This window comes from Nerophis ophidion, linkage group LG25, assembly GCF_033978795.1.
Source record: "Nerophis ophidion isolate RoL-2023_Sa linkage group LG25, RoL_Noph_v1.0, whole genome shotgun sequence".
Classification (NCBI taxonomy): domain Eukaryota; kingdom Metazoa; phylum Chordata; class Actinopteri; order Syngnathiformes; family Syngnathidae; genus Nerophis; species Nerophis ophidion.
The window spans coordinates 36577061-36591698 of record NC_084635.1 but is presented as its reverse complement, the minus strand read 5'-3'; the positions used below and the strand labels follow the sequence as shown (position 1 = coordinate 36591698).

The window sequence follows — 14638 nt, the reverse complement described above, 5'->3', positions numbered from 1 at the left end:
CTGCAGTCCGTTTACACCTTGCCTACAGTTTGTTGTCGGCTTTTGTTGCCTCTCAATAACCTCGGCATAAACACAACCGAGGTTATACACGAGCCTTGGGAGATTGGAAAGTAGAAAGCATTCAATTATGTCTAATTAGCTGTGCTCATGCAAACGTGTGGTAAGCAGCATGAGGAGCATTAGTCTTCATCCCTCCATCAGTTGCCACGGAGAAGAAGAACACATTTGCATACGGGGTTACTTCACTTTTTGAAATCACATTTGCATAAAAATGATTATTTTGGACTGCCCACTAGCCGTTAAGAACCAAGGTGCAAGTAAACGCCACACTTTCAGATTTAGGTTGATGACATATTCCATCAATTATCTGTTTTGAATAAATATTTTTCAAATTAATACACACACATTTTTTTTGTTTTAATTATAATACTTAGATTTGAATTAATTCAAGTAATTAAATGGGAACAATATGACATTTTGTGGTTCTGTAGGTTGAGTTTGGCTCCATAATCATAAAACCCATCCAGAACATAAAGATCTTCATAAATGTTTTTTTTCATAGTAGGGGAAGAAGATTAAGAGCTATTCAGTAGGATTTAAGGTCCAAGCTATTGAATATGCTAAAAAAGAACAGTAAGCAGCTATGTTTTTTTAATATACCGTAGCTGCGTGTGTCAAATATGAGTCATTAAATGACTCCCACCTCCTGGTGGTAGAGGGCGCTAGTGACGCTTCCCACGCCGGACGCGTGTCGTGGTCAAAACTAAAGGTAGTCCATTTAAACATCAGAATGTGTAACCTTTTTTATTTTTCCCAGGTCGTGTTTGTGGAAAACTGCCATTGAATAGAATAGAATTAGGGATGCACCGAAATGAAAATTTGTGGCCGAAGCCGAATAAAATTTAAACGCTTGGCCGAAGTCAGAATACCGAATAATGAATGCAGTTTTTCACAATTTTTTTTATATTGCATAAATAGCCTAGAATAAATATTTAGACATGTTTTTCAAATAAAGTAATTTTTTATTGAATATTGACATTTTTTTAATAATCCAGTAGCCTTTGCTTTTCAAAAAAAGCAAAAAGTTTTTCATTTATATTAGGCCTTCAAACAAAACATGCATTCCAAAAAAAATAAAGTGCATTAAAGTGGATAAACCCACAACAAATGAATTATTGTCCTTTTGGCAAAAGTCTGCTTAGCCACAGTAGATATGCTAATAATGTAAACAGAAGGCTCAAGTAAATCTCAATTAAGTGTGTGCTTGTAACCTCATACACTTATACAGGTACACAACATTGTAACCTCATACACTTATACAGGTACACAACATTGTAACCTCATACACTTATACAGGTACACAACATTGTAACCTCATACACTTATACAGGTACACAACATTGTAACCTCATACACTTATACAGGTACACAACATTGTAACCTCATACACTTATACAGGTACACAACATTGTAACCTCATACACTTATACAGGTACACAACATTGTAACCTCTTACACTTATACAGGTACACAACATTGTAACCTCATACACTTATACAGGTACACAACATTGTAACCTCATACACTTATACAGGTACACAACATTGTAACCTCATACACTTATACAGGTACACAACATTGTAACCTCATACACTTATACAGGTACACAACATTGTAACCTCATACACTTATACAGGTACACAACATTGTAACCTCTTACACTTATACAGGTACACAACATTGTAACCTCATACACTTATACAGGTACACAACATTGTAACCTCATACACTTATACAGGTACACAACATTGTAACCTCATACACTTATACAGGTACACAACATTGTAACCTCATACACTTATACAGGTACACAACATTGTAACCTCATACACTTATACAGGTACACAACATTGTAACCTCATACACTTATACAGGTACACAACATTGTAACCTCATACACTTATACAGGTACACAACATTGTAACCTCATACACTTATACAGGTACACAACATTGTAACCTCATACACTTATACAGGTACACAACATTGTAACCTCATACACTTATACAGGTACACAACATTGTAACCTCATACACTTATACAGGTACACCACATTGTAACCTCATACACTTATACAGGTACACAACATTGTAACCTCATACACTTATACAGGTACACAACATTGTAACCTCATACACTTATACAGGTACACAACATTGTAACCTCATACACTTATACAGGTACACAACATTGTAACCTCATACACTTATACAGGTACACAACATTGTAACCTCATACACTTATACAGGTACACAACATTGTAACCTCATACACTTATACAGGTACACAACATTGTAACCTCATACACTTATACAGGTACACAACATTGTAACCTCATACACTTATACAGGTACACAACATTGTAACCTCATACACTTATACAGGTACACAACATTGTAACCTCATACACTTATACAGGTACACAACATTGTAACCTCATACACTTATACAGGTACACAACATTGTAACCTCATACACTTATACAGGTACACAACATTGTAACCTCATACACTTATACAGGTACACAACATTGTAACCTCATACACTTATACAGGTACACCACATTGTAACCTCATACACTTATACAGGTACACCACATTGTAACCTCATACACTTATACAGGTACACAACATTGTAACCTCATACACTTATACAGGTACACAACATTGTAACCTCATACACTTATACAGGTACACAACATTGTAACCTCATACACTTATACAGGTACACAACATTGTAACCTCATACACTTATACAGGTACACAACATTGTAACCTCATACACTTATACAGGTACACAACATTGTAACCTCATACACTTATACAGGTACACAACATTGTAACCTCATACACTTATACAGGTACACAACATTGTAACCTCATACACTTATACAGGTACACAACATTGTAACCTCATACACTTATACAGGTACACAACATTGTAACCTCATACACTTATACAGGTACACAACATTGTAACCTCATACACTTATACAGGTACACAACATTGTAACCTCATACACTTATACAGGTACACCACATTGTAACCTCATACACTTATACAGGTACACAACATTGTAACCTCATACACTTATACAGGTACACAACATTGTAACCTCATACACTTATACAGGTACACAACATTGTAACCTCATACACTTATACAGGTACACAACATTGTAACCTCATACACTTATACAGGTACACAACATTGTAACCTCATACACTTATACAGGTACACAACATTGTAACCTCATACACTTATACAGGTACACAACATTGTAACCTCATACACTTATACAGGTACACAACATTGTAACCTCATACACTTATACAGGTACACAACATTGTAACCTCATACACTTATACAGGTACACAACATTGTAACCTCATACACTTATACAGGTACACAACATTGTAACCTCATACACTTATACAGGTACACAACATTGTAACCTCATACACTTATACAGGTACACAACATTGTAACCTCATACACTTATACAGGTACACAACATTGTAACCTCATACACTTATACAGGTACACAACATTGTAACCTCATACACTTATACAGGTACACAACATTGTAACCTCATACACTTATACAGGTACACAACATTGTAACCTCATACACTTATACAGGTACACAACATTGTAACCTCATACACTTATACAGGTACACAACATTGTAACCTCATACACTTATACAGGTACACAACATTGTAACCTCATACACTTATACAGGTACACAACATTGTAACCTCATACACTTATACAGGTACACAACATTGTAACCTCATACACTTATACAGGTACACAGCATTGTAACCTCATACACTTATACAGGTACACAACATTGTAACCTCATACACTTATACAGGTACACAACATTGTAACCTCATACACTTATACAGGTACACAACATTGTAACCTCATACACTTATACAGGTACACAACATTGTAACCTCATACACTTATACAGGTACACAACATTGTAACCTCATACACTTATACAGGTACACAACATTGTAACCTCATACACTTATACAGGTACACAACATTGTAACCTCATACACTTATACAGGTACACAACATTGTAACCTCATACACTTATACAGGTACACAACATTGTAACCTCATACACTTATACAGGTACACAACATTGTAACCTCATACACTTATACAGGTACACAACATTGTAACCTCATACACTTATACAGGTACACAACATTGTAACCTCATACACTTATACAGGTACACAACATTGTAACCTCATACACTTATACAGGTACACAACATATCCCAACGTCACTGCACGTTGGTTGATTGCGTCCAAAACTGGGTCACACGCCACTATTCGGCCTTGTTTTTAACTCATTCCACCGAAGGCCGAATGTGGCTTTTTTTGCCATATTTGGCCGGATATATTCGGTTACCGATTAATCGGTGCATCCCTAAATAGAATAGAATAGAAAGTACTTTATAGATCACTGGGCTCACATTAGACAATAAACACTTAGGTATTTTTTTACATGTGAATAATAGAAATGCAGTCTTAGGTTGCTGTCTCCTACTGATGACATCATAGTGATGTCATCTTCTTTACGGTGCGTTGACTCTTATTTCTTTGCCAATACACTATATGTACTTGCAACTCAAAATGAAGGGCAGATATTTTTTAATGTCTTCAGTGAATGTGTTGGAATACCGCTCTTAAAAAAAAAAAAAAAAAAAAGCTAATATTTATCTAAAAAAAAGCCCATTAAGATACCGTCCACTAATGTGGAAGTGAGTCTCCTGCCAAGCGATATAAATCTTCAGAGAGGAGTTAATGAGATACGTGGGAGATGAACGTGTGTTTGCTTTAGTTTGTGCTTTTTTTTTTTTTTTTACCGCTGACATGTTAGCTTTTTTTTGGGATCGTCGTCTTTAAACATTTTTTTATTGGATTTTTGTCCAGAAATGTAAGTGAACACATGTCAAATGTTCTTTTTTTCCCCCTTCCCCCAAAACAGGTAATCCACACAATTTAAATATAGAATAATAAATGAGTTATTAATAATAATATTCAGAAATAAAATAAAGGAATACAAACAGATAATAAATAATAATTAAAAAAATACATATATATTTTTATTTATCTTTTTTAATGTATTTTTTTATTTATTATTTTAGTTTTTTCCTTTATTTAATTGATTTATCTGTACATATTATCTTATGTTTTAATGCCCTTTTTTTGGGTGGCATCGTTGGTATATAAACAAAAAATATTTTGACATTTAGGGTAGACAACAGATATATGATGTCCTGTCCAATGCTGGATGTCAATAAAAAAATAAATGAAAAAATAATAATGAATTAGTTTAAAAAAAAACAAAAAAAACATAACATGCATCAATCCAATAAGTACATCAATCCAATAAACAGATAATAAATAATAATAAAAAAAATACATGTTTAAATTTTTCTATTTTTTTATTTATTATTTTAGTTTTTGCCTTTATTTAATTGATTTATCTGTACATATTATCTTATGTTTTAATGCCCTTTTTTTGGGTGGCATCGTTGGTATATAAACAAAAAATATTTTGACATTTAGGGTAGACAACAGATATATGATGTCATGTCCAATGCTGGATGTCAATAAAAAATAAATGAAAAAATAATAATGAATTAGTTTAAAAAAAACCAAAAAAAACATAACATGCATCAATCCAATAAGTACATCAATCCAATAAACAGATAATAAATAATAATAAAAAAAATACATGTTTAAATTTTTCTATTTTTTTATTTATTATTTTAGTTTTTGCCTTTATTTAATTGATTATCTGTACATATTATCTTATTTTTAATGCCCTTTTTTGGGTGGCATCGTTGGTATAGAAACAAAACATATTTTGACATTTAGGGTAGACAACAGATATATGATGTCATGTCCAATGCTGGATGTCAATAAAAAATAAATGAAAAAATAATAATGAATTAGTTTAAAAAAAACAAACAAACATAAAACATGCATCAATCCAATAAGTACAGGCAACTGCACTCCTGAATGTCCACTACAACAAAAGCAGACAAAAAGCTCAACCATTATCTACCTTTCAATTACTTTTCAATCGGGGTTTATTTTGTGTGTGTGTGTGTTGTGAATAGTGAAAAACTGCTAGCAAGAGGTGGCCAACAAAGCAGGTAATGGGGATTGATCTTTTCCGCCTATAAAGCTCTCTAAATAACCTCGAACAATGCTCCATTATGACCCATAGTACTAGCTCTCAACCTTTTTGACCTCGGGGCCGGACTTTTCTCTTACAGGGCCAACTCAAATATTGACACTGAATTAGTAATTTTAGTCATATTCCATAATTATATCTAACCTACTTATAGTTGGCAACCTTGTCAAATGACATGAAAGTATGTGTTAATTTCAAAGATTATAATGTATTTATCACATACCCCTTAGGTTTAGGTCAGGCTGATTAGAAGAATAAATAAAAACCAAATATGCTGCAAAATAAGGAACTAGTCAGTAACTAACACGATAATAACTATGTTGTGGTAAAAAAAACAACACAATTTATAATGAATATTTTTCTTGAGTAAACTTTCAATAAAATTAAAGTGCAAATAAAAACACAACTTCACCCTTTTAGTCATATTTTTTGCACTTAAGAAACTCCTCTGACTTTAGCTCAAGGCTTCTTCTGTTTGTTTGAGATTGTCACTACTGCCACAAGTGGTGGAAAGGTGAATTACAACTAAATGTTGAATATATATTTTTGTCAACCCTCGAGTTAAATAACACTGCCGTAAAGCAACATTGTTGTTGAAGGAGCTAACACAGAGGAACTACTTTTCCGGCGTCGTTAGACATTTCCTTGCTCACACAACACGAGAGAGGCCACGCTAGCTCCTGGCGCTAGTGTAAAAGTTGTAAAAGTTAATGCTTGATTATAAATATTTTACAGAAGCTAGAGACTTTGAAATCCCACACCCCACAACAATCAGGACCGACTGAACCCGTGGACACTTTAGCCCAGACAGCATCGCTAGGGAGATCCAGCAGGAAACTAATTTCCTCTCCATATTTTTTACCTAAAGACTATAGATGTCCGATAATATCGGCTGATAAATGCTTTAAAATGTAATATCGAAAATTATCGGTATCGGTTTCAAATCTAAAATTGATGACTTTTTAAAACGCCGCTGTACCGAGTTGTACACGGACATAGGAAGAAGTACAGAGCGCCAATAAACCTTTACGGCACTGTCTTAGCGTGCTGGCCTAGTTACATAATGTCTGCGGATTTTCACACACCCACAAGTGAATGCAACACATACTTGGTCAACAGCCATACAGGTCACACTGAGGGTGGCCGTATAAACAACTTTAACACTGTTACAAATATGCGCCACACTATGAACCCACACCAAACAAGAATGGCAAACACATTTCGGGAGAACATCCACACCGCAACACAACATAAACACAATAGAACAAATACCCAGAACCCCTTGCATCACTAACTGCCGGGACGCTACAATATACACCACCCCACTGCCCCCATAATAAATATGGCAGTGCCATGTTGGCATTTTCCATAACTTGAGTTGATTTATTTTGGAAAACCTTGTTACATTGTAAAATGCATCCAGCGGGTCATCACAACAAAATTAAGCATAATAATGTGTTAATTACTCAACTGTCTATATCGGTATCGGTAATTGATAACGTTCAAAAAACGTTGTTGTAAGCTTTTTAATTGCTCAATTTGTCAGATTTGCATATCCGACGATTGTTTTGACTAATCAGTCTGTAAGTATGCATAACACATATGGTCTGCTAAAGATTATCGGTATCGGTAATTAAGAGTTGGACAATATCGGAATATTGGATCTCAGCAAAAAAGCTATTATCGGACATCTCTACTAAAGACTTTTGTGAATTTATCAATCAATCAATCAATGTTTATTTATATAGCCCTAAATCACAAATGTCTAAAAGGACTGTAGAAACCATTACGACTACGACATCCTCAGAAGAACCCACATAAGGGCAAGAAAAACTCACACCCAGTGGGACGCCAGTGACAATGATGACTATGAGAAACCTTGGAGAGGACCTCAAATGTGGGCAACACCCCCCCCGCCCCCCTAGGGGACCGAAATTAATTTACCAGCCAAACGTGGAGCGCAAGCCCGGTGCTGAAAATACAACCATCCCAGTGAGAGCGGGTATTGTATGTGACTGTGCTGTTATGTTCTTAGTAGGTGATAACATTCATTAAACGTTGTTGTAAGCTTTTTAATTGCTCAATTTGTCGAATTTGCATATCCGACGATTGTTTTGATTAATCAGTCTGTAAGTATGCATAACACATATGGTCTGCTAAAGACTATCGGTATCGGTAATTAAGAGTTGGACAATATCGGAATATTGGATATCAGCAAAAAAGCTATTATCGGACATCTCTACTAAAGACTTTTGTGAATTTATCAATCAATCAATCAATCAATCAATCAATCAATCAATCAATGTTTTTTTATATAGCCCTAAATCACAAATGTCTAAAAGGACTGTAGAAACCATTACGACTACGACATCCTCGGAAGAACCCACATAAGGGCAAGAAAAACTCACACCCAGTGGGACGCCAGTGACAATGATGACTATGAGAAACCTTGGAGAGGACCTCAAATGTGGGCAACACCCCCCCCGGCCCCCTAGGGGACCGAAATTAATTTACCAGCCAAACGTGGAGCGCAAGCCCGGTGCTGAAAATACAACCATCCCAGTGAGAGCGGGTATTGTATGTGACTGTGCTGTTATGTTCTTAGTAGGTGATAACATTCATTAAACGTTGTTGTAAGCTTTTTAATTGCTCAATTTGTCGAATTTGCATATCCGACGATTGTTTTGATTAATCAGTCTGTAAGTATGCATAACACATATGGTCTGCTAAAGACTATCGGTATCGGTAATTAAGAGTTGGACAATATCGGAATATTGGATATCAGCAAAAAAGCTATTATCGGACATCTCTACTAAAGACTTTTGTGAATTTATCAATCAATCAATCAATCAATGTTTATTTATATAGCCCTAAATCACAAATGTCTAAAAGGACTGTAGAAACCATTGCGACTACATATTCGGAAGAACCCACATAAGGGTAAGAAAAACTCACATCCAGTGGGACGCCAGTGACAATGATGACTATGAGAAACCTTGGAGAGGACCTCAAATGTGGCCAACCCCCCACCCCCTCTAGTGGCCCGAAATTAATTTACCAGCCAAACGTGGAGCGCAAGCCCGGTGCTGAAAATACAACCATCCCAGTGAGAGCGGGTATTGTATGTGACTGTGCTGTTATGTTCTTAGTAGGTGATAACATTCATTAAACGTTGTTGTAAGCTTTTTAATTGCTCAATTTGTCGAATTTGCATATCCGACGATTGTTTTGATTAATCAGTCTGTAAGTATGCATAACACATATGGTCTGCTAAAGACTATCGGTATCGGTAATTAAGAGTTGGACAATATCGGAATATTGGATATCAGCAAAAAAGCTATTATCGGACATCTCTACTAAAGACTTTTGTGAATTTATCAATCAATCAATCAATCAATCAATCAATCAATCAATGTTTTTTTATATAGCCCTAAATCACAAATGTCTAAAAGGACTGTAGAAACCATTACGACTACGACATCCTCGGAAGAACCCACATAAGGGCAAGAAAAACTCACACCCAGTGGGACGCCAGTGACAATGATGACTATGAGAAACCTTGGAGAGGACCTCAAATGTGGCCAACCCACCCCCCACCCCCCTCTAGGGGACTGAAATTAATTTACCAGCCAAACGTGGAGCGCAAGCCCGGTGCTGAAAATACAACCATCCCAGTGAGAGCGGGTATTGTATGTGACTGTGCTGTTATGTTTTTAGTAGGTGATAACGTTCAAAAAACGTTGTTGTAAGCTTTTTAATTGCTCAATTTGTCAGATTTGCATATCCGACGATTGTTTTGATTAATCAGTCTGTAAGTATGCATAACACATATGGTCTGCTAAAGACTATCGGTATCTGTAATTAAGAGTTGGACAATATCGGAATATTGGATATCAGCAAAAAAAAAAAATATTGGACATCTCTACTAAAGACTTTTGTGAATTTATCAATCAATGTTTATTTATATAGCCCTAAATCACAAATGTCTAAAAGGACTGTAGAAACCATTACGACTACGACATCCTCGGAAGAGCCCACATAAGGGAAAGAAAAACTCACACCCAGTGGGACGCCAGTGACAATGATGACTATGAGAAACCTTGGAGAGGACCTCAAATGTGGGCAACCCCCTCGCCCCTCTAGGGGACCGAAATTAATTTACCAGCCAAACGTGGAGCGCAAGCCCGGTGCTGAAAATACAACCATCCCAGTGAGAGCGGACATTGTATGTGACTGTGCTGTTATGTTCTGAGTAGGTGATAACGTTCAAAAAATGTTGTTGTAAGCTTTTTAATTGCTCAATTTGTCGAATTTGCATATCCGACGATTGTTTTGATTAATCAGTCTGTAAGTATGCATAACACATATGGTCTGCTAAAGACTATCGGTATCGGTAATTAAGAGTTGGACAATATCGGAATATTGGATATCAGCAAAAAAAAAAATTATTATTGGACATCTCTACTAAAGACTATTGTGAATTTATCAATCAATCAATCAATGTTTATTTATATAGCCCTAAATCACAAATGTCTAAAAGGACCGTAGAAACCATTGCGACTACGACATCTTCGGAAGAACCCACATAAGGGTAAGAAAAACTCACATCCAGTGGGACGCCAGTGACAATGATGACTATGAGAAACCTTGGAGAGGACCTCAAATGTGGGCAACCCCCCCTTCTAGGGGACCGAAATTAATGTATCAGCCAAACGTGGAGCGCAAGCCCGGTGCTGAAAATACAACCATCCCAGTGAGAGCGGGCATTGTATATGACTTTGCTGTTACATTCTTAGTGGGTGATAACGTTCAAAAAATGTTGTTGTAAGCTTTTTAATTGCTCAATTTGTCGAATTTGCATATCCGACGATTGTTTTGAGTAATCAGTCTGTAAGTATGCATAACACATATGGTCTGCTAAAGACTACTGGAATGCCAAAGCCTTCAGATAGCGAATGGACGGCTGCACTCCAGCACTTGCCTGTTTTCATTCAGTTGCTGGGCCACAGCAGTAATGGAGAAGGGATTAAGGCTCTCCACCCTCCGGAGCCTCAAGAGCAACTGGGAAAATATGCAATATGTCAGCGGAAACAGGACTGGATGTGTAAGGATTAGCGTGGTGCAAGTCAAGAAAAAAAGTAACACACGCATGCATGTTGTGTCTTTCAGTCAGGGAAATGTGCAAGGCCAATTTTTACAAGGAGGCAGTAAACGATGTGAGGTCAAATAAGATCATTGGATCGGTTTGAATGGCAAAAGAAATGTTTACAACACTCAGTAAACGTTTGGAAACTGAGGAGACACTTTTTTGAAGCTTTTCAGGTGGAATTCTTTGCCATTCTTGCTTGATGTACAGCTTGAGTTGTGGTATTTTAGGCTTCATAATTTTCAATGGGAGACGGGTCTGGACTAAAAGCAGGCCAGTCCAGTACCCGCACTCTTTTACTATGAAGCCATGCTGTTGTAACATGTGGCTTGGCATCGTCTTGCTGAAATAAGCAGGGGCGTCCATGACAACGTTGCTTGGATGACAACATATGTTGCTCCAAAACCTGTATGTACCTTTCATCATTAATGGTGCCTTCACAGATGTGTAAGTTACCCATGCCTTGGGCACTAATGCACCCCCATACCATCACACATGCTGGCTTTTACACTCTGCGCCAAGAACAATGTTCTTGTTCTTGTTTCCTTTTTGTTACAGAGAACACGACATCCACAGTTTCCAAAACAAATCTGAAATGTGGACTCATCAGACCACAGAACACCTTTCCACTTTGCATCAGTCCATCTTAGATGAGCTCGGGCCCAGCCAAGCCGGCGGCGTTTCTGGGTGTTGTTGATAAATGGCTTCGGCTTTGCTTAGTAGAGTTTTTCTTGCATTTACAGAGGTGGCGACAAACTGTAGTTACTGACAGTGGTTTTCTGAAGTGTTCCTGAGCCCATGTGGTGATATCCTTTACACACTGATGTCGCTTTTTGATGCAGTACCGCCTGTGGGATCGAATGTCCGTCATATCATCGCTTACGTGCAGTGATTTCTCCAGATTTTCTGAACTTTTTGATGACATTACGGACTGTAGATGGTGAAATCCCAAAATTCCTTGCAATAGCGCTTTGAGAAGTGTTGTTTATGACAATTTGCTCACGCTTTTGTTGACAAAGTGGTGACCCTCACCCCGTCCTTGTTTGTGAATGACTGAGCATTTCATGGAAGCTGCTTTTATACCCTATCATGACACCCACCTGTTCCCAATTAGCCTGCACGTCTGTGGGATGTTCCAAATAAGTGTTTGATGAGCATTCCTCAACTTTCTCAACTTTACCATTTACACAACGTGCCATCTTCACTGGTTTTGGGGTTTGTACAATAATACTATTATTGATATTGTTACACCGTCATCCAAACACCTCCCAGACCCCCAACCCCTTGTTTTTGTTTCATGTATACGTGCTTTGTTTGAGGTATTTTTCCTGGTCTCTAACTGAGACCTCACCGCCCACCTTCTTTGCCTCTCTAGTACAGAGCAGCGGTTCTCAGACGTTTTTTTCCCCACGTACTAAATCAGAAAACACTTCTCCAAGTACCACCTTGATGATTGACATTAAAATACGGCAATGTAGTAGGCCTAAGTATTCATTAAAATCAAGGCAGGAGTAAACTACATTGTAGTATTTGGCCACCCATCCAAATGATGGTTTGGAGGTTGCCAGGAGTACAGACTGCATTGTGCGGCATGTGGAATTTGGTGGAGAGGGAATTATGGTTTGGGGTTGTTTTTCAGGAGCTGGGCTTGGTCCCTTAGTTCCAGTAAAAGTGATACCAAAACATTTTGGACAATTCAATGCTCCCAACCTTGTGGAAACCGTTTGGAGCGGGCTCTGTCCTCTTTCAACATGACTGTCCACTAGTGCATAAAGCAAGGTCATCAATCAATCAATCAATGTTTATTTATATAGCCCCAAATCACAAATGTCTCAAAGGACTGCACAAATCATTACGACTACAATATCCTCGGAAGAACCCACAAAAGGGCAAGGAAAACTCACACCTAGTGGGCAGGGAGAATTCACATCCAGTGGGACGCCAGTGACAATGCTGACTATGAGAAACCTTGGAGAGGACCTCAGATGTGGGCAACCCCCCCCTCTAGGGGACCGAAAGCAATGGATGTCGAGCGGGTCCAACATGATACTGTGAAAGTTCAATCCATAGTGGCTCCAACACAGCCGCGAGAGTTCAGTTCAAAGCGGATCCAAGACAGCAGCGAGAGTCCCGTCCACAGGAAACCATCCCAAGCGGAGGCGGATCAGCAGCGTAGAGATGTCCCCAACCGATACACATCGGTTGTCTATAAAGACATGGCTGGGATCAACTTGACTGGCCTGCACAGAGTCCTGACCTGAGCCCGAGACAACACCTATGGAATTAATTAGAACGGAGACTGAGAGCCAGGCCTTCATCGGTGTGACCTCACCAGTGCGCTTTTGGAAGACTGGTGGAAAATTCCTATAAACACACTCTGCAACCTTGTGGACAGCCCTCTCTAGAAGAGTATAATAGCTGCAAAAGGTGGAGCGACATCATATTGAACCCTATGGTTTAGGACTGGGAAGGCACTTGAAGTTTATATGTGAGTCAAGGCATATACTTTTAGAAATATAGTGTATATTTTATATGTTTTACACACAATTTGAACAGTAACACTGTGTTTGGATTTAAAAAGATGAACCGGCGTACCAGTAGAGGGAGCCCCTGGTCCACTGGTGTCCCACGTACCACAGTTTAGTAGCAAATGCCGCGGAACAGGGCTTGTATTTGTTGAAGATCTTTTCTCCGTGCCCTTGGAACCTTCCCGCCTCGGGAGGATCTCCGAATAGAAGCCCCAAGGCCCACGAGCGTCAGGGCGGTGAGACCAGGCTGAAACCTCCAGGGTTCAACACGAGCAGGTGTCAAGGATGCAAATACCTGCCTCACACCGGGGGGACTGTTTTTATTTTTGTTTTCCGCCGCTCACGGCTGTCTTAACACGCCAAGCGGCGGTCTCCTGGCTGACTTTGAGGTAAACACGCAGTTAAGCGCAAACAAACACGGCGGCGCTGCGGAGACGTCAGACGCCCTCGCTAAGTAGGCAGTTGGCGGCGTGGCGCCTCTGCATGGACGTGTTGGAAGAAAGGCGCCGGGTTTGAGAGGCAGAAGTTTGCCCTTGAGGTTGAAGCGCGGTGGAACCCCAGGAGTCGTGTGGCGTTCCTTTTAGGCCGCCGCTCGCTAAGCGGAACAGCAGGTGACTGATGATGCAATAATGCGGGCTCCGCTCTGCCGGCGACCATCCCCTTTAAATACG

At 38.5% G+C, this 14638-nt stretch overlaps 1 protein-coding gene across 2 annotated transcripts in view; it reads left to right on the top strand.

The window, feature by feature from the left end:
- Nucleotides 1–14638, top strand: part of gpc6a (glypican 6a) — a 368654-nt gene that overhangs the window by 13912 nt on the left and 340104 nt on the right. The gene's annotated exons all lie outside the window — the stretch shown is intronic.